This window comes from Dreissena polymorpha, chromosome 6, assembly GCF_020536995.1.
Source record: "Dreissena polymorpha isolate Duluth1 chromosome 6, UMN_Dpol_1.0, whole genome shotgun sequence".
NCBI classification, from domain to species: Eukaryota; Metazoa; Mollusca; class Bivalvia; order Myida; family Dreissenidae; genus Dreissena; species Dreissena polymorpha.
Window position 1 is genome coordinate 73,944,890 of NC_068360.1, and position 26,027 is coordinate 73,970,916.

Consider the following 26,027-nt stretch of genomic DNA (forward strand, 5'->3'; position numbering starts at 1 on the left):
TATGTTGTTTCTGTATTGTTTCTTGTTTTTACGCTACAAACTAACGTGTGATATTACACTGATTTACAAAATCACTGTAAGTAATAGCTCTAGCGACAATACTACTAATTCTACTAATACTACAAGTATTACCTTTAATTGATTAGTTCGTCGGCCCACTTGACTAAAAAAAGAAGTCAGATATGCTTAAAACCAGTCAAATTGCTACACGGAGACTTGAAGAATAGCTTTATCAAGTCATTATGTATAAGAGTTCGATGGCAGACTGAAATTCAAATATCTGAGTATTTATTTTGTGTATTGGGTGACCCTTGAATTCTAAATAAAGCTTTAGACCTCGCGTGATGAATGCTATTTTCTATCAAAATTACTTAAAACTGTCGTTTTTGCATTTTGCTTTGAAAAATATGCATTGTTCGTTGCATTGGGTTTGCATTTTTACATTTTATGTTCAACTTTATTAAGTAACGTTGAAAGAATAATCATTGTTTAACGATTCAACATGGAATGGTATAGGTGGCTTTTGCTTTTGTGTCGTTGTTTTTGTTGTTGTTGTTGTTGATAGTAATGATGTTGTTGACGACAAAGACGACGACGACGATGCTGATGACGATTGTAGGAAACATAGGTTACACAGTAACTCTTTCTATGCGATAATTGTCAAGTTCCTTTCGCAGTATTTTTAAATTATGCAATAACTGTGCCACGGAGTATAGAGACAGAACTCCTGGCGCGATCGCCTTTTGGGGGCTAAGAAGACAAAGCAACACACACGTCTTGTATAATTAAATTCTTCACTTTAATGATTGACGCCAACAGATGTTAAATAACGTGCAGAAGACGAAGATGTTAATACGTTAAGACTCGAAGACGATTATTTGCAAATTCAATCAGTCAATCGCATGCATTTTATATAAAATACATGATTTGACAAAGGTTGTATGGGTCATGATACAAACAATATCTCATGAATACATAATTGTACATTCATACAGATCACACTTATACAATCAATCAATTAACATATAACCCCTTGGTGCAAAAAGGTACCAGGTGACATTGAAATTAGAAGGCACCTTGCACCTTTTTGCACCAATGGGGAGATATAACATTATGTGTGGTTTTCCTGCCCTTTACCAAAAATCTAATCTTATTACGATATCAAAAAAAAATACTGATAAAATATTAGGAATACTATCGATAAGGAAAAGTAATTCTCTTATAAAGCTGACAATTATGAAGTAACAAAAATATTACTTACTACATATTGCTATATGTAGTCCCCAAAAAATGATAAACAGTCGTGCCAGACCCACTAGTTTCAGAGTCTACTAGCACATGAGTGACCAACCTACTTGTTTCAAGGTTCTTAGTTCACTGAAGAGTTGGGCAACTTACAAATGGAATTCAAATAATTAATATGCATGAATTACAGGCCTGACCAATTGAAGTTCAAGAATGGCCCCTAAACATCAGATCTAATTACAGCTTTTGCCTTATATGGAGCATCCCTGCTCACCTTGGAATGCCCTGTCTCTGTTAATTCTAACAACAGCAGTGACACTAGCAGAGGTTGCAGCTCGGTGAAACTGTCATTTAAATAAAAAAATTATGGTCCTAGCAGACATGGGAAAGGAACTCAACACGCCCATTTATATGTTCACGCATAGCAGGTGGTTCCTGCAAGTCTTAGTCTCTCACAACGATGTTTATGAAGATGATGATGATGATGATGATGATGATGATGATGATGATGATGATGATGATGATGATGATGATGATGATGATGATGATGATGATGATGATGATGAGGATGATGATGATGATGATGATGATGATGATGATGATGATGATGATGATGATGATGATGATGATGATGATGATGATGATGATAGTGATGATAGTGATGATGGTGATATTGATGATGATGATGACGATGATGATGATGATGATGACGATGATGACGATGATGACGATGATGATGATGATGATGATGATGATGATGATGATGATGATGATGATGATGATGATGATGATGATGATGATGATGATGATGATGATGATGATGATGATGATGATGATGATGATGATGATGATGATGACGATGATGATGGATTTACATTAAACGAGAGCTTGATTCAATATTTAAGTGTTAGTGACTATAACCTTTTTTCTAGAGGCTGAGCGGTTAAACGTTTGGGGGAACTCACATGGAAACGTGACCGAGCGTGATTACGGTACGTTACGTCCGTGTTTATCCCCTGACGTGGAATACGTCATACAAGCCTGCGTTTAGACTGGAGATGTACGGATGCTACAGTTATAAGGTCGGTCTTGAGGTTTGTAATAATATTCTAGCGTAAATATCGTTCACTTTGCTATGCTACAAACTTATCAGAAAATCCACGAGAATTAACTTCATATGAGCCTCACTCTTGGACAACGGGACTAAATGCATCACGTGATCACTTCATATGACACTCATTCTTGGACAACGGGGCTAAATGCATCACGTGATCACTTCATATGAGCCTCTTTCTTGGACAACGGGGCTAAATGCATCACGTGATCACTTCATATGAGCCTTACTCTAGCACAACGGCACTAAATGCATTACGTGATCACTTCTTATGAGCCTCACTCTTGCACAACGGGGCTAAATGCATCACGTGATCGCTTCATATGACACTCACTCTTGGACAATGAGGCTAAATGCATCACTTGATCACTTTATATGACACTCACTCTTGCACAACTGGGCTAAATGCATCACGTGATCACTTCATATGAGCCTCTCTCTTGGACAACAGGGCTAAATGCATCACGTGATCACTTCATATAAGCCTCACTCTTGGACAACGGGGCTAAATGTATCACGTTATCGCTTCATATGAGCCTCACTCTTGGACAACGGGGCTAAATGCATCACGTGATCACTTCATATGAGCCTCTCTCTTGGACAACGAGGCTTAATGCATCACGTGATCACTTCATATGACACTCGCTCTTGCACAACGGGGCTAAATGCATCACGTGATCACTTCATATGAGCCTCACTCTTGGACAACAGGGCTGAATGCATCACGTGATCACTTCATATGAGCCTCACTCTTGGACAACGGGGCTAAATGCATCACGTGATCAGTTCATATGAGCCTCACTCTTGCACAACAGGGATAAATGCATCACGTGATCACTTCATATGAGCCTCTCTCTTGGACAACGAGGCTTAATGCATCACGTGATCACTTCATATGACACTCGCTCTTGCACAACGGGGCTAAATGCATCACGTGATCACTTCATATGAGCCTCACTCTTGGACAACAGGGCTAAATGCATCACGTGATCACTTCATATGAGCCTCACTCTTGGACAACGGGGCTAAATGCATCACGTGATCAGTTCATATGAGCCTCACTCTTGCACAACAGAGATAAATGCATCACGTGATCACTTCATATGAGCCTCTCTCTTGGACAACGGGGCTAAATGCATCACGTGATCACTTCATATGAGCCTCACTCTTGGACAACGGGGCTAAATGCATCACGTGATCACTTCATATGACACTCACTCTTGGACAACGGGGCTAAATGCATCACGTGATCAATTCATATGACACTCACTCTTGCACAACGAGGCTAAATGCATCACGTGATCACTTCATATGAGCCTCATTCTTGGACAACGGGACTAAATGCATCACGTGATCACTTCATATGAACCATACTCTTGGACAACGGGACTAAATGCATCACGTGATCACTTCATAAAAGCCTCACTCTTGGACAACGAGGCTAAATGCATCACTTGATCACTTCATATGAGCCTCACTCTTGGACAACGAGGCTAAAAGCATCACGTGATCACTTTATATGAGCCTCACTCTTGGACAACGGGGCTAAATGCATCACGTGATCACTTCATTTGAGCCTCTTTCTTGGACAACAGGGCTAAAAGGATCACGTGATCACTTCATATGAGCCTCACTCTTGGAAAACGGGACTAAATGCATCACGTGATCACTTCATATGACACTCACTCTTGTACAACGGGGCTAAATGCATCACGTGATCACTTCATATGAGCCTCTCTCTTGGACAACACGGTTAAATGCATCACGTGATCACTTCATATGACACTCACTCTTGCATAACGGGGCTAAATGCATCACGTGATCACTTCATTTGAGCCTCACTCTTGGACAGCGGGACTAAATGCATCACGTGATCACTTCATATGACACTCACTCTAGGACAACGGGACTAAATGCATCACGTGATCACTTCATATGAGCCTCTCTCTTGGACAACGGGGCTAAATGCATCACGTGATCACTTCATATGAGCCTCACTCTTGCACAACGGGGCTAAATGCATCACGTGATCACTTCATAGGAGCTTCTCTCTTGGACAACGGGGCTAAATGCATCACGTGATCACTTCATATGAGCCTCTCTCTTGGACAACGGGGCTAAATGCATCACGTGATCACTTCACATGAGCCTCACTCTTGGACAACGGGGCAAAATGCATCACCTGATCACTTTATATGAGCCTCTCTCTTGGACAACGGGGCTAAATGCATCACGTGATCACTTCATATGAGCCTCACTCTTAGACAACGGGGCTAAATGCATCACGTGATCACTTTATATGAGCCTCACTCTTAGACAACGGGGCTAAATGCATCACGTGATCACTTCATATGAGCCTCACTCTTGGACAACGGGGCAAAATGCATCACGTGATCACTTCATATGAGCCTCACTCTTAGACAACGGGGCTAAATGCATCACGTGATCACTTCATATGAGCCTCACTCTTGGACAACGGGGCAAAATGCATGTGCGTAAATTATGCCAATCAGGGACAGACGGATTTATCGAAACGTAAAATTATAAAGAAGCGAAAAGTGTCGTCCCTGATCTTGGCGGACTGTAGATGCTAATGTGGGACGACACGCTCATGCATTAAGCCCTTATTGTCGAGAGCGAAGCCTATATAATGATATTATACGTGTTTATTTTTCTGAAAATAAAGAACACGATAAAATTCTACGTATATGGTATTCTCCTTGCAAAAACAATGTACCTACGATTTTGCATATTAATAAGTAATTCTTAGCCGTGTGACATTTGTAAACAACATGTAATCATTATTGCAATAGTGTCGTTAATTATCGGAAAATAATCCAGTCTGCGTGTTTGGATGCGCCTGTTTGACCTAAAGTGATTTCAGTAGTTCCCATCAAAAATAAATATCTTTTTTATAAGCCGGTTATAAACGAAATATTCTTCTTAAATTAATCTTTGTATGCGCAGCTTTTACTGTTTGAATATACCATAACTAGGGAACGTGTTATACGGAATATTACGCTAGTCAATTGTTCAAAGAGTTTGTATTCAGTCGATTGGCTTGTGTGATGACGTATGACACGAGAGGCGTAGCCTCGAGTGTGATGCGAAATAGTACAAGCCACGAGGCAAAAAAACTCTTGGAACAGTTGGCTAGCGTAATATTCCTTTTATTATATACACAACTAACGAAAACAGTTAACAATTGTATTTTTGCTTTAACCAAACTGACAAAATATTGAATTAAACGGTACGCCATTGTTTATTTAAGACGCGTATGAATACAGTTTATGTAAATTAACGTGTAAACACTCCAACTGGGAAAACACAGGTGTCCGATGTTAATGCCATCGTTAATCCAATGTTTATAACAATTAAGTTGACAACTTTAAATTTTATTCCTATGTTTATAACAAAAAACGTTGAAACGATATGCACTTCCACTTCTATCTTCCATGTCTTTATCGAAACTTAGTTAAAACCACACTATTGTATTATATTCCTATCGAAATATACATTTATGCATTATAAACACATACCCAAAAATACGTTTTGAATTCGTTCTTTGTTTTTAACAAATAGTTTCCTGTTAAAAAACACAAAGTCCGACATGTCCTTAAATTCAAGAGTTTAGATAAAACCATTGTGTTTCGTCACAAAAAATGACGTCACGCGATGTACTACGTAATATATTTCGTAAAATAAAATATTTATATTTTCGGTGCGCGTAATGTGACGTCATTAAATGGGTCGAAGTAGTCCGGCTAGTATGGTAATACGGAATTGGAAACAGCGAGTAGGGTAATACGGGATTTTTAATTCCAACGATTGATACAACCTGTGTTTTGTCAAAAGCATTAAGCAGGTATATAATAAATATAAAGAAATGTAAGAGTTCAGTCGCAATATATACCTGTTTTGTTTGTAAGAAATGCTTTTCATATTGTTTTTGTTCGTAAGAGCCTTATGCAATTCGATCAAGTATTTGACTGCATGTCCGGTAAAAACGGAATAATGTAAGTCTTAGAAGAAAGGAATATACTTACTCGATTTTCTCCAAAGGCATCTTTTGCGCGCAAATAAATTATTAATGTTCATCAAATCGTTATTAATTTATTATTTTACCGACTTCAATGAATTTTGATTTGTTTTAAAAAGCGATTTCTTAGTTATTAAATGTTTGGAAGCGGGGCTTCAACACTGATATGAAAACAAAAACACAACAAAATATCAATTCAAAACTCAAATACAAGAAAACCATAAAAACAGTTTAACACAAGTCTTTATGGTCGAGCAAGTTTGTGACATCTTTACATCTATATTGTGTTCACATTAGTTAAGGTTAGCTGCATTCCTATTTCCTAGTAACATGAACCGTGAATGCAAGTTAAACTTGAAATGGCGCGGTCGACGTGTATCCCCTCGCCGCATGTTGTTAGTAAAATGAGTGAAATTCTCTGACCCGGCCCCACCCCAACCCCCATAACTTTTGACCCAGGAGTCAGATCAAAATTCCAAATAGTGCACTGTCGCACATATGCTCAAAGTTAACATGTGTGTAAGTTTGAAGGTTCTAGTGCTAATAGTGTAGGAGAAGATAGTTACCAGGACGGACATATATATATATAATGATATAATAATATAATATATATATATGGTTGAGAACTATAATAAAACACCAACGAATATACTTTCAAAAAGTATATATTTATAGATGTAATTGAAATTATTGTGTTTCATGTGATTTAGGGCTACATAGCCGCTTTCTGGGTCGTGGTCGTATTTTCTTTCTTATAGTTATAAAGTGTATGTCAATATCTGGTCTAAAGAGTTTTCTTAGGCTAGAGTAACACGGTTCCTGTGTTTTTTTGTCTTTGCAAAAGTAACCGCCTAAGGAAGTCCGCCGCGCTTTTTATCTTTTCGTTTACATTAAGCTGGATGTAATGTCACACTTGCATTAATTCGAAGATTGTTTTAATCGAAGCCGTCAGCGCACGGCTTTTCCATTGATGTGTTGCTCTTGGTAGGCACAGCTTGAACATTCCGCAAAAGTTATGAACTGTTGCGCGTACCGGCAATACTTGTGAGTGTTGTGTTTTGGATTTCATGCAAACTCAAGATTTTATGTAGCTCGCGATTATAACTAAGCGCTTCCCCCTACGCAGCCGCAGTACTAGCAAAAGCTCTCATTCGAAACTCCGCCTTTTCACCCGTATATATGCGCAGAGCGCTTTCAACCCTTTTGAGCCCAAACAAACCCAAACAATTCGTTTTCAACCCCCAGAATCCAAAACCAAACTCTTAGTGTTGATTGTAAGATGTTACAAACTAAAAAATTTGGACTATAAGACATTTATCCCCAAACAAATTCATCCCTTAGCAACCTCTTTTTTGCGGAAGATCTGTAAACCCAATGGACAAGTGTAATGGAAATTTATGAATGCTGTTATCACTGTTTTATGATGTTTGGTTTTAGTCCGAATGTTGAATATGTTAATTGATACATGGAGTATTAAGAGTTGCGGATTTATACAAGAGTTTCTATGATACATTTTGGAGCAAGAGCTTTATTTTTTCTTAAGCTGTCATAAATATTTCAAATGCCGAACCCAGATTGCTTATTTGAATGTGAAGTATTATGCTTTCGGAAGTTACAATGGCTAGAAAAATGTTTCAAGATGAATGTTGAAAACGTTATAACTATTTACTACATAAATTAGTACATTTATTGAAGCAGATAACCCTTTATTATATGCTTTATCTCAAAGGAGAAAATAACTTAACCAATTTTAAAAGCTTTAACTTTATATATCGCTCGAACATATTCTTAGCTTGTTTCCCACCATTTTAAATAAGCCAAAAGCTTTCATTTTTAATAACAGATTTTACAATAACTAAATATATCAATTTAATCAAACGTGAGTTGTGTAATGTCTGTAAAAAAAACTGTCCTTACTGAAAATGGTGGCTGAGGGGCTCAAAGCGAACATAACATACTGAACACGATGAGCATTCAAATAATCGTAATGAATTTTACGCGAGGTTCTATTCAAATGAAGATATTGCCAAGGACATCTCAGGCGGATTTGTGTTTTTGTTGAAAATTGAGTGAATGCATATCACGCTGCACTGTTTGAATGTAGCATTTTGCCCGAGAGCGTTTTAGGCTGTTTTATGCGAGTGAAGCATTTGCTCAAGAACATGTACAATTGTATTGTGAGATTGTAGCATTGCTCCCCTGAACAATTAAAGCTGTAATGTGCGAATGTTGCATTTTGTTCTGATAATATTCTAGAGTGCAGTGTACACATGTGAACATTTAGTCGATGGCATTTAAAAGTTTAATTCGCGAATGAAGCATTTGGTTCACGAATATTTCCGAAGGTAGTGTGGTCGATGGTACTTCAGGTCGAGATTCGTGCATGTAGCATTTTGTCTGATGACATTTTAGGCTGCAGCGTGCACATGTTGCATTTCTGTCAATTACATATCAAACTATAATTGGAGATTTGAACGATTGATCAAGAACGTTTCCAATGGTAATGTACAATTTTAGCATTTCGTCTGAAGGCATTTGGTGTCGTTATTATGCGATGTTTTGCATTTTGTACAATGGGATCTCAATCGCATTTCAATCTGTAATGAGGGAATGAAGCAGTGAGTCATCAATAGTTTCACGTGGTTATATGTGAATGAACCATTTAGCTTTAGGGTGTTTTTGGCTGTAATGTACGAATGTAACATTTTAGTCCATGAAATATCAATATTTTATCTGTCAATTTTTCATTTTACTGGCGGATATTACATGATGAAAAGTGCGAATGCAGTATTTTATTCAAAGGGATTTATGGCTGTAATTTATTGTTTTATTATTTACAGTTTACCTAAAATACCTTTTACTATTGTGTGGTTTAGTTTCTTACGACGAGAAATAACCAAAGCACATAAACCACAAAACGTATAAACATATCCTTTTTGAAATATCTCAACATGATCATATTAATCCTTCTTCTCAATATCTTTGTCGCTTTAATATTGACGTATTGAAAGCGTAGGAATATATATAAATAATTATAGTTTTATTATTGATCTATAGATACAGTATACGGGCAAATACATCACACAGTAAATACATAATAAAAAACACAAGCAATCATGGCTTTCATATGAATGTTGCAGACAGAGAATTGTATTAACAAATTTGAAAATACCTAGCAATATGGTAACCATTTGTATAAGCGTTTTCTTCTGTATAACATTACTACGTACAATCCGAAGTTATTGACGCTTTGGCAATTAATGAAAAATACTTACTCATTTTGATTGTATTGGAATTTGTTTTTAGCGGTAAGCGGTTGCATATGCATGCATTATGTGACATGCCTCGTTGTTTTAAAGGAATAGGACGCGAGCTATCGATTAAGAGAAGAAACTCAAAAATATTGTTTGAAAGTACATCCAAGATTTATTCGGATGGACAAAAGGGCTCGAAATATTGCTCAGTTATCGGCCGACAGCGAGTAAACGTCTAGACAGATTTCTTTGAAGTTTGTTTTTGAAAGGTTGTTCAATTGCCCATAAGAGGACCAAGGCATGCTTTGGATTTAAGCTATTTTTGACATTTTTGCGGCCCGCGAAGACAAGTATATGATTAATTATAGTTATTGACCTAGTTTTGAATTTTTTCATGACTCTTTGTCCAGTTTTCTCTAATTAAACATGATTTTATATATTTATTTGAATATATTGGGCTCCTGGGCCCATATACTATCCAGGTCACGTTACTTTAACCTGTGTCTTAAAGTAAATTCTTGCTAAAATCGGCAGCCGTTGTGAATCGTAGAGTGCCTTCTTAGAACTATCACTTCTTCTACGATTTATAACTAACTTAGCACATGTTTTGAATTCGTTGTAATTTTGCTAAATCACAGTCAGAAATCCCATATGTGGCAATTCAATGGTCATTTATACAATACAAAAATAAGCAATTTGCATTGGTGTTTACAATCAATCATAAATACTATAGTTATTAAACACGTACACAAAAAAGGGTAAAACGTTCATGACTTGCAACTAGGGTTTACCAATATTCCTTGTTACTATAAACGTGCATGTTTAATATATATAAAAAAGATGTATATATAAATTTGTCCGCATATAAACAACGAATGCCATACCTTAAATTTCAATAGCAAACGTGTTAAATATATTTACACGCATTGCAGAATAACGACAAAGAACTACAAATAAGCATAACATTTTTCTTGATTTTTACCATAATGAATATGTTGCTTCACAGATGTATGTATTTAAAAAAAGGACATATGTATATATTAAATATGTTTACCAAAGTATACGTTATGTGTAGAATAATTTGTACTAAAAAACCACACAAATATTACCTTTTCTGGGATCTGAACCAAATATGTATATATATATATATATATATATATATATATATATATATATATATATATATATATATATATATATATATATATGCTTGTTATATTATCATTTACACATAAGTGCTTTTAAGACGTATTATTCACGAACTGGTAATGGAAGCAGAGTTAAACCAAAGGATTGGCAAGGCCTCAAAATCGTTGCAAGGTAATAACAGAGAGTGTTGAGTAAAAACATGCTGTCTACGAACAAAAGGAAAGCTTTGGACCAGGCCTGCGCAGGTATGCAAGCGAATCCTTAACTATGTACGCATCCAAGTAGAAAAGGCCTAGCGCTTGCAATATTCGCTGTTTTGGGCGTGAACTAAGAAATTTATGGAGCTAAAGCGTAACGAATAAAGATATGTTGGATATGGCAGCTTAAAGCAGCATAGACGTCATCTACGTCAGCGTCACCTTAGTTTGCTAAGCGATGTGCGTAAGATAGAGAAATGCCAGATCGCAAATAAAAAAATATATCCTGGACAAACAGCCTGACTTAGGCAAAAGAACAACTTGTCGGTCCTATCTTCGCTATAAAGAAGGTTGCAATACGTTTTACATTAACCAAAGTTCATGGGAATCGTTGCAACTGGAGACGTGATGTGGGTGGGATATGAGAGCATCCTTGACACCGACAGGCGCATTCTAAATTTAAAAAAGAGCCTCTGCCTTTATATGCGCAACGTTAGGTGAGAATGCAAAGCAACGGTAAACGTTGCACAAGATACCAACCTGCACAAGGAATCTGACGCTGAATAAACAACCGTTACATCCTCGCGATTCTCTATTCCATTGTCTTCAAAACGCCAGAAATGTCCGTTGTTTTTCATTGTCTACGGGTAGTAATTAAGTTTATCAAGAACTATGTTTAATTTCAATGAATATGTCAACAGCAATTGAGTTAAGGCTGTTACAGGACAACCAAAAGGTATAAAGACTATGGCAATCTTGATTTTAGTAAATTTGATAGGAGAAGGATAAAGGCATCAAACAAACTATCATGTGCTTTTGGCTTACACAACGTTTACAACGTGATGACCACAACACGGAAACACCAGATAGATTAGTATATTTGCGTTTCGTTAATTGAAATCAAATTACGGTTGAAACAAGATGACCAGATCTGATTGGTTGAAATAATACGCTCTTTTAAAGGTCTGATAATCACCATTTCTCGATAAAACTGGGAATAACTCGAAGCCATACTAATAAATAGCTGAGGCATTGTCCATTGCACTATTTTCCAAATTAAATATTGAGTTGTAATCTGTATTTGTGCTTATAACTTTTACTATTATATGTGTTGCTAGACATCTTGTCTCTTGTAACGGATGGTAAACATTTAGCCCTACTCCGGTTGAACCATTTACTTGCATATTATCTGGTTCTGCAAACCGAGCCAGATACTACGATAAACAGACGGTCATGTTCCGGACAAATACTTAAAATAAATATGCAAAGCATCATAGGGCGCTGTAAACGCATTACACGCTGAACAACTAAACACATGTAAAACGACGGTTATAATAAAACAGTTAGATCTTAGTTACCTTTCGCTGTCCATAAAAATACCCTTGAATATAAAAATACGAAAACCAATATGCTGTTTTGATTTTTGTTTAAAAAACATATACTATAAAAATAATATGATCTCAATTAATTGTTGACGTGATTAACAGAAATATGTATGTTTATTGGTTGATATATGTTTTCCTCGGTACTGGAAAGCACAGAAAATAAAAGTACATACAATTATTTTATATTGAAGGTACAGGTATTAACGTGTATACTACGAACCCAAACTTTAAACGATAACACAAATAAAAGAGAATATGTATTGAAGAATACAATACATACATAAATTGAAGATAATAGCAAAATATACTACTTATATATTATACATATTATATTGGAAAGGTTAACCGACATATTTTGATTTGTTTTTCTATCCAATTATTAGGTATCTATTGTCGAACTTAACCCAAATAAGCAAACTTAGCTTTATCTAACATGATTGTTATAAAGCTGTCACAAACATAAACAATTGAGTCATCTTCGTTAATATGACGTTATTTTGTTTTGCCGTATTGTACTGACCAATTGTTCAAAATTAATATTGGGTTCTAAAATAGAAACAGAAAAGGATAACTTTTACAATACTAGCCTCTTTTATGGGTTTTCTAAGCAGCGCTAAATAAACGTATCTGTATTCAACACTAGTACTAACTTAATTATTCTCTATACAATATAGAATGAACATGCTTAAAAGACAAACCTTATATCAGTCTTAAATACCTACACTTTACATTCTTATAGACATCACCGAAACATGTTTGCCGCATTCTATAGCACTATGTTTAACAGAAAGCCTCGTCCCATTGTACATCGTTAATGTCTTGAATGAACTTTATTAACATATTTCCTAAACACTGCGACAAAATGCAATTGACGTGTTTATTATTAATTCCGAAAAAAAAACGCAGGCCTTAAACACTAACTCCAGTGCTCCTCTTTCGGCGGATTGTCTATCAAGTGGGTTAGGGCTGTACACATTTCTTTGAATGTTATTCTCGTTAATGATTTTGCGTCCCAACATCTCAACATGAGCTTGTAGATGCTTTCAGGTGTGTTCTCTGGCGCTGGCATCCTGTATCCTGGAGTCATAAATCGTTATTCGATTCCAGTATTCGTTAAATAAAAACAGGTTCTAAAATGTATACATTTGAAACTATACAAATAAACAAGTATTAACAATAACTGTTAGCACTATTTAATAACCTATGGTTAAGCACAATAAGTCTGGGTGGTTTTGAGTAACATGCCAGATTAAAAATGGTATCTGAAAGAAACATTTGACAAGAGTGAGAACCAATTACAACACTTGGTGACATGCGAGCAATTAAACCTACTATATAAATTCCAAATAAATTCATGCAATTTGAAGAAGAGTGAAACATATTTCCAAACATGTATACATACATCCTATTAAGTAATACCTTGTTTAACTTTGTCAACTGCTAAGGAATATGTCCATCCAGGATACGGAAATGTACCATTAGAAAATACCTCCCACATAATAATTCCGTAGCTCCACACGTCACTCTTTGTAGTGTACTTCCCTGCAAATATCACTTACTTTAAAACAAGACACTTACAGTAGTCGGTATTATAAGCAATACAAGCATTACACGAGTTCCTTAGTGGTGAGAGCCCCATAACAAGTAGATACTGTGTATGACGTTAAGATTGAACAAAAAAATCACTAACTAAAATGTGAATATCTGTATTAATATCACCTGGCATTTGACCTTTGTATATTACTCATATTCACGACACAACTAGTATGTATGGCAAGTTTCGATATTATATATTATACACTCGTATGCACTTGGTGGGTTTTGTTATCGCCCTCGTCCGTCGTGAGTTGTTTTTCGCTTATCGATGTCGAAATCTTAGAATATACTCTATGAGTCATATGCTTTGAATAATCTTTATCATTGTGCCTGTAACACCAATAGGCTAGTGGCTACAATTTTTTACGAACATTGTATATTTATTGTTATTTTGTTTATTAACTTTGAAATCGGGGATGAAGTTTTGTATTATTCCGAGATAATTGATACAAGTTTGGGGAATGTTTTTTGTAGAATTGTTAAAATAGTGTGATCTTAAGGGTGTTCACGACCAGTACATTGATTTTAATAATAAATAACTACCTCTCTTTCTAACTGACATGTTGTTTTTTCAATGGAAAATAATATTAATTGTGTTCCTGATCATAGCTTTTATCTACTTTCTCCATTACTGCAGTACCATGTGTAAAGATGTGCGGTGCTGTCCATATAATATATAAGAGACAATACATTTGCTAAAGTATGTGTGTATTTACGTCCATGCTAGAAAATGGCATACACGAGGATCTTTACAACTTTATAGTGTAGCTTATGTCACAAAAATTCTTGCAATAAGTTGGAAAATACTGCATTTAGCATATAACTTATGTGTGCTTATGTGCGTCTGACTCTCTAAGCACGTTCAATGCTAATTAATATAATTTAGAATATGCATCTTTATTATTGTTGACCTTTTGGTTTTGTTGTACTTAGTTTTTCGCGTGCATAACTTGTGTGTTGCTCTTTAATATAAGCCGGGGGTGCACGAGTGAATCAGAGTTTGCTTAGTACAACGCACATTACTTTGAGCATATGCAGTTCTTGAGCTAAGAAACAATTCATTAATTGGTGACTCCATCGCATTGAAAATAAATGTACCATATCATACATACCAAACATCCACTGGCTGTACAAAGTATTTGATATCATTGTACGTGTTTTTCTGACAGTATTCCAATTATTGAATTATATTACGGCCTGATGCGTGTTCATACCCCCACAAGTGATTCGAACAACTTCCCACAGTAGCTGTCTGTTTAGTCTGACGCAGGGTGTACCACCCCTAGTCCTCGTTTTCATAGTTTTTACAATTAGATTTATAATCCTGTTATGGATACCAATCATTGATAGTTTGTGTGGTATTGAAGATGTTAACCTTTTGATAAGATTTGTTTCAGTGCTCATACAATAATACAAATATTTAGCTCGCAAACAGCGGCATAACAGTAAACATTAGTTCGTAGTGATCAATGTTCTTGTGTATCCTGTTTTCAAGAACAAAAAATATCATACGACCATCCGAAAATGGTTATTCAAGTTATGCATACTATACATGACAAGCATCAAACCAGAACATGCGTATTCGAACACGGGATGATTTTTGTATATGATATTACGTCTGGTTGGACAGTTCATATTTGTATAACCCCAACATAAACATGTCTGTACCAATATATTACTTCATGAAGTTTCAATATCTTAATTTAAACTCTGAATGACACAATTTTACGGTGCATGCATAATATGAGTAATGAAACATGTTTGTTATTATTATTATTGTATTTATCTGCTTACTAAGAAAATTTCATAATGTGTTATGTCGTGTTTCATTGTAACACAATGCATATCCGGATTTATGAAAAAAATACAGTTCACGATACATTTAGTTATTTCTTGCATTTCATGCAAACGATATATGTCTTTAGAACGCATTCAATGTGGCGTTAAAATTAAGAATGATGTTATTTTGTCGAAAATAAACAAAAACTGTTCTAAAGGGATATTTGGAATATAACCTTCATTTACATGGTTATAAAATACGAACTTCACAAGAAGAAACATAGTGTAGACTTAGAAATATAGTTTAATATAAAGGCAGAGTTGTATAAAATCAATCAAAAGCCAAAAATAGCGTGCGTGGAGATGTTATCCTTGGTGTTCGGTGTTTCACCTACTGGGTTGTATACATTTATTTAATGGAATTAAAAGGTACCTTGAATAACGCGACAATACACACACCCAAGGTTTAAAAAATGTATAACACCTAAATATTCGGTGTACGTACTGTAATTTTAGCTAATCTATTGATTAATTTTAATGCAAATACATAATTATGTCAGAATGTAAAGCTGGAATTAAATTTGTATTGAGTGCATTTATTCTAGACGCAATGAACAGCATCAAAGTTTGCTCATTTTACTTACAATCATTTACCAATTGCAGAGACAACTTGCACTTACGAAGTATAATATATCTAAATTAATCGTACGACACAAACCACACACTTACAACAAATCGACAGTTAATGTGTTATTTACTATTTCAAATTTTGGGGTTAATTATTCGCCCTTTCTCTCGAGAAATGCTTTTGTAGTAACACAGTTGCGCCCTCATTTGCCAAGAAAACTCTTTATGGTGTTTTTAGAAGTATCAACTGGAAACAATTCAAGGGTTTTTTTACACAATGATGAAAGGAGATATAAGCTTGGTCAAATCTACAAAATATGTTTCTACCAATTTCTTTAAAAAAAAAAGCAGAACGAGTCTCATGTAATAATCGAATATTTACATTTAAACATTTTGCACTCGTAATTATCGAAACAATTACACGACAGAAGTTACGCGCATGGAATGCCGTAACGAAGTTACTTACTTTCCAACACGTGAAGTGCATCATTTATAATTTGGCTTGTTTGTTGTCGATGTAAAATAGTTATTTCTTTAATTTAATCGAATGTTAACATGTTGATCACAATTAACACTAACACAGATAATTGTACATAAACCTTTTGCAAGAAATCTGGTCTTTACACATCTTTGGCAGCTAAGTCGAAAACAACTTGACTATAAGAACCTTTCATTGGTCTTCTACACGTTGCAGACTGACCACAATTATGATCCCTGATGCATATGTCTTCCTTATAAAAAGTGGACTCAGGGATAACTTGACTGTTTTATTCCGATAGGTTTTATTGCAATACTTCATTATATGATGTTGTTTGCCTCGTACCCGCGCGCTTTATTGCAAATAACGAGTGTGATATAACCCATAGAACAAACTATTCATAAAAAGGTGTATTAATAAATTGCATCCTGACTTCGGATACAACAAAATATTCTTGAAAACACTTATTTTGTTGTAAATCGGTACATTTCACATTTAATTTTGTTCTGTTGAAAAATGCCTTACTCTTTTCCGGAACGCTGCATATTTAATAAACGTGTTAAATTATTTGTATCAATAAAGACATTGTCAATTTATATTATTGCTATGCGTTAAACAGACGCTTTCAGCTCGTTTTCCTTAATTTACAAATCTATCAATTTATAATGACGTTTACTTTATCCGTGCATCGATTACACCAGGTTATATTGGAAACGTGAATATCTCATTCAACATACTAAGAATCTTTTGGTTTTGTCACGTATTCAATGTCATTTTGACTATGCCTGCTCCATTTGGTACTATGGATTGAAAATAATCATGGATGAACAAGTTACAAGTAACTCAAAATAAGTTGGTACGGTTTGTTTTGAATCTAGACCCACGGTCACACATTGGTCCCGAGCAATTTAAATAATTAAATTGGCTCAAAGTATCCAAACGAGTCGATCAGAATATTCTGACTCAAGTATTCAAGATTGTTGCTGGTACAGCCCCGGAAAATATGAATGAACATTTCAGTCCGGTTAAGGAAACACATGATCACAATACAAGGTTCCGTGAAAAAGATTCTTTCAAAATTCCTAAGGTTAAAGGTTTCGGTATCAAATCATTTGCGTTTGTGGGTTCTAAGCTATGGAATGTGTGACCTCCTTCTATTACTAATATATCTGAGTCCCATAAGTTCAAGGTTGCCGTCAAATTTTATAATATTCTTTGACTAAGTAATCGGTATCACGTGTAAATTTTTTAAATATTTTCCGGTTCTTAATTACATTTCACTAGTCAGTTTTGATGTTAATGTTGTAATTATCTGTGATATTTTTTATTTGCTATAACTATTTTAATTCCTTAAGTAATTTATTAACTTCATGTTGAATGTGCTCATTTTTAACTGTGATATTCCTACAATAGTGTCCACCAATTCAAGTAGTATTAATGCTCCGTCTAAATCTGTGATATATTATTAAGCAATAATTCATGTCTCTCTATGTCATGCCACCATCAACAAGGACCACAATGGAAATAAGAGATCACTCTCTTTTTTGTGCTATCCTTGGTAAGGTGTTGCCTGACATGGTTAATACTCATGTTTGTATTTTTATGTATTATTTTTTTAATGCAACATGTTTGTTAATTGTGTTTGTACCATGATACCGAAATAAATCTATCACTCTATCGATTCTCGCAAGAAACCTAGTTAAACGTTTACGCAATATTATTCTTTGAATTATAACAGTGGTGCAAGTCAAGTAGAGTTCGATTTCAAAAAGGAAGAATATATTGTGTAACACACAAAACGACATTTTTTTCAAGCTCAAGAAGTGAATATAAGTGGTATATATCTGTATTAATTGTTGTTGTTTTCGAACGGTACATATACCAGAAAGTTATATTGATGTCAAGCATCCAATAGGCGGTAATTAACAATGTATATTAAGGCGCACGTACAACAATATTAAGCGTGATCATATCTGCAAATAAATTAGTATAACTAGTTTAACTCATTAAAGGGACTGTCAACCACGAATGACGAAAAAAGGAATCTTATAAAATACCTAATTTTTTACAATTATTAGTTTATATTGATTACAATATCACGATTGGTATATAACATAACTTGAAAAAGTTAATATTTTCAGTATATTCGGTATTAAAATTTCGCGATGTGAAATCGAAAGTACATCGCGAAAATAGGTGGCATAACGATATACATACTATAAGTAACGCAAGAAGATTGATCATTATATATATATATATATAATATATACAATTCACTACGCATGCACAATTTGCATTCATGGGTTTACCACGTGACGATGATGATCAATCTTCTGGCGTTATTTATAGTCAACTGGTAGTTACCTAGTAGACATACCCAGTAAAAATTATTACCGAATATACTGAAAATATGAAAACCTAACACCTTTTTTTCAAGTAATGTAATAAACCAGTCGTGATATTTTTATCAATATAAACAAATAATTGTAAACAAATACGGTATTTTACAACTTTTCTTTTCTTCATCGTCGTGGTTGACAGTCCCTTTAAAGGGGACTTTTCACAGATTTTAGCATATATTGAAGTTTGTCATTAAATTCTTGATATTGATAAATGTAAACATTGGATCTAAAAAGCTCCATGAAAACAAGAATAAAAAAATAAAAAAGTAACCCTTAACTGGGCTCGAACCACTGACCATTGAAGCCCAACAGTAAAAGTCTACCGCTTGGAACACTCGACCATCCGTACTTATGCAATTAATTATGATGTATTTTATACTTAATATACTAAATGATGGACGTCACACAAAATATAACGACAACAACATATCTCTCCAAATTATTAAATCGTTTCGAATTGCAACGCTTTATAATGTTCAGGCTTTTAAATCGTCAAAAGATTCATATAATGGATATATTAGAGCATGGTAAATGTTCAGTATTATTGTGTCCCCACAAATATCATATCTAAAACGTAAATTTACGAATCTGAAACAACTTTTTTCAATTTACCAAAACTTGAAAAGGCCCCTTTAATCGTTAAAAATACAAAACTATGGACATTCATGATGGTATAGCGGTGTTTATGATGTAAGTACGAACACTGTTTCCTTTTGCATTAACGCATGAATTCTGACCCAATATCTGAAAAGGAGCAATCAAACGTAAGAACTTAGGCTAAATTGATAATTAACACTTATGTATATGCATAGCAATTCAAATCACATCTTTATTTGACTTGAGCATATTATTCAAATATGTTTGAAATTCCATACACAAATAAAAGTATCTAACCGGAAAACCTGTTTTTTATGATTGCATTATATTCGAATGTTTAGTTATTGTTTTTGAAACATTTATTAAAAAGCTGATTAAGATACTTTAAAAAAGTAATCAAACGAAGCCTATCTATTGTATTCAAATGTTATATGTTTATTTGCTTCTTTAAATATAAGATTGAAACCTCTTAGGTTATTGTATTTTAAATTGCTGAAGAAGGCTTAAAACGGTTATCGCTAACGATTATATACCAACAATACGGTCATTGCCAAAAACATATTGTACACGAGTATATTTATATACGTATATCAGGAAAGCAAATAAAATAAAATAACTTCAGCCGTGATTTGTGTTTAAAGCCTTTAGAATGTAAACTGAACATTGATTCATTTATCGATATAAAATGTGTTATAAGAATAACAATTGAACATATAATGCACTAATTTATAATTACATGTAGCTACATTTATTCATCCACTGAATCACACTGTCTATCGTTGAACATTCGCTGGTTATCGCATAGTGTAGCATTAATTAGTTTCAGAAAATAGTAATATAAACGTATATTGGTCAATAAAAAACGCCATACAAGTTATTGACAAAATTAAAAAGAAAAATAGTAGGTGTAACATATAAGTACATATGATTTTTCTACACTACATGCATATATACAACGCTTCCTCACACTTTAATAAAATCTAAACTCGTTTCACTGATTAAAAAAAATGTGCACAAGATAAGTGTTCTTATCTTGCGTTAAACACTTATCCCGCTTTTTTTACTAATCAGATATTAGATAAAAACAACATTTGCACACTTCTTGATAACGTGTTTGTTTAATTTAATGGCAAAGTATTAAAAAAAAATATCGGTGTTCTTATGGGTACTAATTGTGTGCCACTTAAATCTGATTTATTTTTATATTGTTTTGAATGCAATTTTATGTTAGAAATATCGAAAACTAAACAACTAGATTTGATTCAATGTTTAACCAATCTAGTAGGTTTATTGATGACATACTTAACTTAGATAACCCATACTTTGAACACAATATTCATACACTCTTCCCTAAAGAACTAGTCTTAAATAGATCGTGTTAATTCAAATACAAATGATGCATATTTAGACATACATCTAACTATTAATAATATGATTAAACGACAAACGGGACGACTTTAACTTTGAAAGTGTGAATTTTCCGTTCCTAGATGGTAACATCAATAAAGGTCCATCCACTGGAATTTACATTTCGCAGTTGGTACGATACACCAGAGCTTGTTTGTGTAAAAGATTTAAAGGTAAAGGTAACCGAATTGCTAAAACAAGGTTTTTTATAATAACCTACGACTACATTCGCTAAATTTCAGTCAAAGCAGTGTGATTTAATTTCAAAAAATAATGTTTCTTTAAAATGGCATTTAACTAATAGAATTTCTAACCCACCATTATATGGAGATATTATAAAGCGTGTTAGCAAATGAAAATATCTCAAAGCAAATGTTTATATTAACCTTTTCTAGTTAATAAACTCAATTTTATCAAAAGATTATGATGCTGACGTACTGTAAACACATGCTTGTTGGTAAACAATGCCATGAGGTTATTTTTTTACACTTATATGTATCATGAATACTGCTGAGCCAAGTGTGAGGTGGAGCGCTCTAAAACCGGTTTAAACCCCCAATGCTTTTTATTGGCCGCGAGGCGGTGATCCCATCTTTATTCTTCTATGTGTGTATGTTGTTTCTAATTGTGCTGTTTCGTACTGTTTTGGCAATCGGTCAATGGCCGTAAATAAAGTGCCACACAATTGTATATAATTATAATGCGATTCTGCTCAAGCAGCTTGAGTTTCACTTCTTTATAATTAATCAACTAACTGGGGTGTAAGCATTTTTGATTAGATGCATTGGTTATAACACATTTGTGTGTATGATCTGTATAGAAAGTGCATACTATGCATTTACATTTTCTCACAATAAAAACAATACTTATAGATTATAGAGATAGCATGTAAGTTCGGACTTGCGGATGGACTGACATCGACATGGCACAATAAGACTAATGGGCTGTGAATATACATCATGAGAAAACAAATTTTTTTAACAATATGCATACACGATTTTTTTAACTGATTACTATATTGTTTATGTGTTTTTATGTGGTTTGTTTTGATAAAAAATTTATTCAACAATATACAAGTACATATAAACATACCCATATTTATATAAACATTCATATAAGGCATGCACAAGCGATACATTCTTCTTACCAAGATAAATAAGTTCGGCATTTACAAATAACTCATTTTCTTACATTTTACATTGCAAAATGTTGTGTAAGATTGTATACATTTACAAAACAACAATTACAGAAGGTTGTAGGAGAGTTTCACATCACGTTTTAAAGAAGTAGTTAGCGTTTACTTGAGCTTCATATTCACTTAAGAATAGCTTAGAAAACAAAGCAATATAAACGTAGTAAGATGTCTCCAACATTATAACGCAAGGTAGGAGAACATTTTGACGAATTTTGTTGTTTGACAATGCAAAGGTAAAAGATAAACAGAGTAACACCGACATTAGACAGCATTCACATCGAAAGCGAAATGGGATATTGGTGGTAGGTTCCACCCGATACGACTCGAGTTAGTCTGTTCAACAGGCCTTAGGTTAACGGAGTTAGCCTGTACGGACAGGCAATGGTTTTACCATCATACCATTTGGTATGGGGTTAGCCTGTAGATAACCTGGATAAAAGATCTGTGGGTAACCATTGTTACCATTTCAGTGGGTAACCATTGTTTACCCTGGTGGCGTTTTTCTATCGCCCATTATGGCATTCTGTACATAACTTGTATGTTTATATGTACTATTATGTTTTGTTTTGTATGAATGTACATATTTTATACACTGTTCTTTATATGTATTACATTCATTGTTTTAGGGCATCAAGTTTTTGAATGCCCTCACTTTTATGGCATTTGCAATAAATGCCCTTTTTCAATCTCAATACGGTGTTGGTTGTTTACTTCATGCCATACTAGTTTCAATCGGATCTATATGACTTGCATATCATGAACAATACATAAAACCAAGTTTATGCACACATAAAGTTTTTTATGTCATTGTGATGATTTTTCCCTGTTGTTGTAGAAGTTATCCTCAATACCTTTGTTTACATACTACATTAGTGCAGTGTAACCTTAAAGGCACGCTTAGGCATTAGCCAATCATTGTATAGATAAAAGTCATGTGATCTGTTAATGCTTTGGTGCGAGTTGCATCGCAAAAGCTTACGCTTCAAAACCACCACCTCCCCCACCTCCGCCATATTTAATTTTAAGTTTTTATCACCCAGTGTTCTCATTTCATTAGTGCCATGTATGCTTACAAGCGTTTTCTATCGCCCGGCGTTTTTCTATCGCCCATTATGGCATTCTGTACATAACTTGTATGTTTATATGTACTATTATGTTTTGTTTTGTATGAATGTACATATTTTATACACTGTTCTTTATATGTATTACATTCATTGTTTTAGGGCATCAAGTTTTTGAATGCCCTCACTTTTATGGCATTTGCAATAAATGCCCTTTTTCAATCTCAATACGGTGTTGGTTGTTTACTTCATGCCATACTAGTTTCAATCGGATCTATATGACTTGCATATCATGAACAATACATAAAAATAAATAGTTTATTTATAGATAACGAAGGAAAAGGGATTAGGTCACGGTATCTCGATCTCTCGATTATTTATTGAAAATAATGAACAAAAACGCCCTTTTAGGTCTTGAACTTAATAAATATGTGAAATATGGAATGCAAATATTTATGTTATTCAAGGAATTTAGAACATTTTAAGATTGAATATAATAAATGCTAAAGTGAATATATCGTGTTACCGCGTGGTTTATTTGTAATACTTGTGAAATGTATAATAGATTCATAATATTGAAAAACACTATGCATTTGTTGATACATGTAGTTAAATTATATTTAAGTATGCCATAGCAAAAATAATAACAAACAAAAAGTATGAACGTAATTTTATTTAATCATTTTTTTTAATTATTTACCCATCTATTTATCTAATTATTAATTAATTCATTCATTTATCCTTCCATCCGTCCGTCAGTTCGTCCATCCGTTTGTTTGTTCGTTTGTGCGTTCGTGCGTTTGTTTATTGTTTGTTGGTTGGTTGGTTCGTTCGTTCTTTGGTTCGTTCCTCGGATCGTTCGTTTGTTTGTTCGTTTGTTTGTTCTTTTGTTATTTCGTTCTTTTTTGATTTTGGTCTTTGGTTAATTCTTTTTTTCGTTTGTTCGTTCGTTCGATCATTCATTCGTTCGTTCGTTCATGCATTTATTCGTTCATTTATGTATTTATGTTTTAAACATTTTTGTTTGTTTTTTGTTTTTATTTAATTATTTATTCGTTCATTCATTAATTAATCTTTCCATCCCTTCGTCCGTCCGTTTTTTTTTCCGTTACTTTGTGCGTTTGTGCGTTTGTTCATTGGTTCGTTCCTTTGTTCATGAGATCGTTCGTTTGTTCTTCCAGCCATCTATCCATCCATCCATCCATCCATCCATCCATCCATCCATCGATCTATCCTTCCTTCCTTCCTTCCTTCCTTCCTTCCTTCCTTCCTTCCTTCCTTCCTTCCTTCCTTCCTTTCTTCCTTCCTTCCTTCCTTCCTTCCTTCCTTTCTTCCTTCCCTCCCTCCCTACCTCCCTTCCTTCCTTCCTTCCTTCTTCCTTCCTTCCTTCCTTCCTTCCTTCCTTCCTTCCTCCTCCCTCCCTTACCTACCTCCCTCCCTCCCTCCATCTCTCTCTCCCTCCCTCCTTCCTCCTCTTCATCCCTCCCTCCGTCCCTCCCTCCGTCTCTTCCTCCGTCCCTCCCTCCGTCCCTCCCTCCGTCCCTCCCTCCGTCCCTCCCTCCGTCCCCTCCCTCCGTCCTCCCTCCTCCCTCCCTCCGTCCCTCCCTCCGTCCCTCCCTCCGTCCCTCCCTCCGTCCCTCCCTCCGTCCCTCCCTCCGTCCCTCCCTCCGTCCCTCCCTCCGTCCCTCCCTCCGTCCCTCCCTCCGTCCCTCCCTCCGTCCCTTCCTCCGTCCCTCCCTCCGTCCCTCCCTCCGTCCCTCCCTCCGTCCCGCTCTCCGTTCCTCCCTCCGTCCCTCCCTCCGTCCCTCCGTCCGTCCCTCCCTCCCACTCCCTCCCTCCCTCCCTCCCTCCCTCCCACCCTTCCATCCAGCCAGCCAGCCAGCCAGTCATGCCAGCCATTTATTCATTCATTCATATTTTTATGTATTTAATAATTTATTTACTTATTTTGTGTTCAACCTTTTATCTTTTTTAGTTAATTAAATGTATTCATTTTCTTTTTAAATATAGTGTTGTAACAAACATACAAAATAAAATAAAATTATAAAAAAAACGTTCAACATTGAAATAGTGTAAATTACTAAAATTAAATAGAAATAACATCGGTGAAGTACCATGGGTGCTTTTCACAGTATAATACCAGTTTAAACTCTCACAGACGAGAAAACGTTCAAGGCACGTTATTAAATAACTTAATAATTTATGCGCAAAGTTGGTTTCTATCACAGCACATACTACATTTGAAATAAACATTCGCTTGCAAGATATCTAATTGGACAGAGATGCAATTATATTCCTTTATAAAATACGATTTTTAGCCTCAACTTATCTGTTGACTTTTAAGTAAGATATCATCTGCCTCCATAGGATACTTATTAGTTGTTTTATTATTTACTTAATTGTATGTGTCGTCCTCAGTTGTCTTCAGGTGTCTAGAAAATCACTTCTTTGATGTCATCTATACTCTTCAATTAACAAGTCAACAGCGCTATTTTCAGACGA

At 34.9% G+C, this 26,027-nt stretch overlaps 1 protein-coding gene across 2 annotated transcripts in view; it reads right to left on the minus strand.

Annotated features, from left to right (window-relative positions):
* Positions 1 to 12,336: 12,336 nt before the first annotated feature.
* LOC127833704 (uncharacterized) overlaps positions 12,337 to 26,027 on the minus strand; it is a 42,039-nt gene continuing 28,348 nt past the window's right edge. For both annotated transcript variants that reach the window (XM_052359120.1, XM_052359121.1), the window contains exons 7-8: positions 13,803 to 13,925; positions 12,337 to 13,460 (exon numbers count right to left, since the gene is read on the minus strand). The gene's annotated coding sequence lies outside the window, so the exon portion shown is untranslated. The remainder of the gene's footprint in view (positions 13,461 to 13,802; positions 13,926 to 26,027) is intronic.